The following is a 1,511-nucleotide window of genomic DNA, read 5'->3' on the forward strand; positions in this document are numbered from 1 at the left end:
CTAGCACACGCGGATCTGAGGTACCAGGTGTCGACCGGCGGTGAAAAATGTTTCAAATGGCTCTAAGCACTATGGGACTTACCACCTGAGGTCATCAGTCCCCTAGACCAGAGAACTACGTGAACCTAACTAACCTAAGGACATCACACACAGCCGGCCGGGGTGGCCGAGCGCTTCTAGGCGCTACAGCCTGGAACCGCGTGACCGCTACTTTCGCAGGTTTGAATCCTGCCTCGGGGATGGGTATGTGTGATGTCCTTAGGTTAGTTAGGTTTAAGTAGTTCTAAGTTCTAGGGGGACTGATGACCTCAGAAGTTAAGTCCTATAGTTCTCAGAGCCATTTGAACCATTTTTTGACATTACACACATCCATGCCCGAGGCAGGATTCGAACCTGCGACCGTATAAGCCGCGTAGTTCCGGACTGAAGCGCCCAGAACTGCTCGATCACAGCGGCCGCCCCGCGGTATAACACCCGTGTTAGTGTGTGGTGTAGGTGGCAATGTAGACACTGACTCTGCCATCCAGTCGATCGTATAAATGGCGAATACTGTTTTGGGATACGTTATGCCACGTCTTCTCGAGATTTTTATGTAATTGAATTAAGAGTTGTTGGTTTAAGAGTCGCCCGAGTCACTTCTCGTCCCGTCATATCCTACATGCGCACGGTTGGAGACAAGTCTGCAGATGAAATTAGAATTATATTAATACCGTCAGCTGCTGACGGGCGTTGATATAGATCAACGGGGACAGGTGAAAATGTGTGCCCCGACCGGGACTCGAACCCGGGATCTCCTGCTTACATGGCAGACGCTCTATCCATCTGAGCTACCGAGGGCACAGATGATAGTGCGACTGCAGGGACTATCTCGCGCACGCCTCCCGCGAGACTCACATTCTCACCTTGTGTGTCCACACACTACATTCGTAATGTCCCACCCCAACACACTCATTACTCGTGGAAGACATTCTTCCAAGTGCCGTAAGAGTTCGGGGAATATGTGTGCATCCGCACAGAAGAAGAAGGTCATGTCCGGTATCGCCAGAACTATATACTTATATGGTGTCTTTTCTTTCGGACATGTCCAAATCCATATAAGTCTGTAGATGGTGCTGGCCACAGAAATTGTTTCACGTCTTGCAGAGCACGTTTTCGTGGGCAGTGTATGTGCGAGCATTATCCTGTTGGAACAACATATCGCCTTACTGGTGCAAGAACGGCAGAATAACTGGTCTAATAACATTCTGACCGTTCCGAGCGCTGGTTAGCGTCATCTCCAGAAACACTAAACGTGTACGAGAGTTGTAGCTTATCGCAACCCAAACCATACAAGGCCTGGGGCGGGGCCAGTGTCTTGGACGAACGCACTCTACGAGGCAGAGGTCACCAGGTCTGTGTCGTATGCACAAACGACCGTCACTTGCATACCGGCAGAATCTGCTTTCATCACTCAAGACGACGGCACGCCCTTCTATCTTCCAAGTGATCCTCTGACGGCACCAGTCGAGCTT

At 50.6% G+C, this 1,511-nt stretch overlaps 1 non-coding gene across 1 annotated transcript; it reads right to left on the reverse strand.

The window, feature by feature from the left end:
• Positions 1-763: 763 nt before the first annotated feature.
• On the reverse strand, positions 764-838 carry Trnat-ugu (transfer RNA threonine (anticodon UGU)). Its single transcript has one exon. It is a non-coding gene; the product is annotated as a tRNA-Thr (tRNA).
• Between the last annotated feature and the right edge of the window lie 673 nt (positions 839-1,511).

The sequence above is a fragment of the Schistocerca nitens genome, chromosome 4, assembly GCF_023898315.1.
Source record: "Schistocerca nitens isolate TAMUIC-IGC-003100 chromosome 4, iqSchNite1.1, whole genome shotgun sequence".
NCBI lineage: Eukaryota > Metazoa > Arthropoda > Insecta > Orthoptera > Acrididae > Schistocerca > Schistocerca nitens.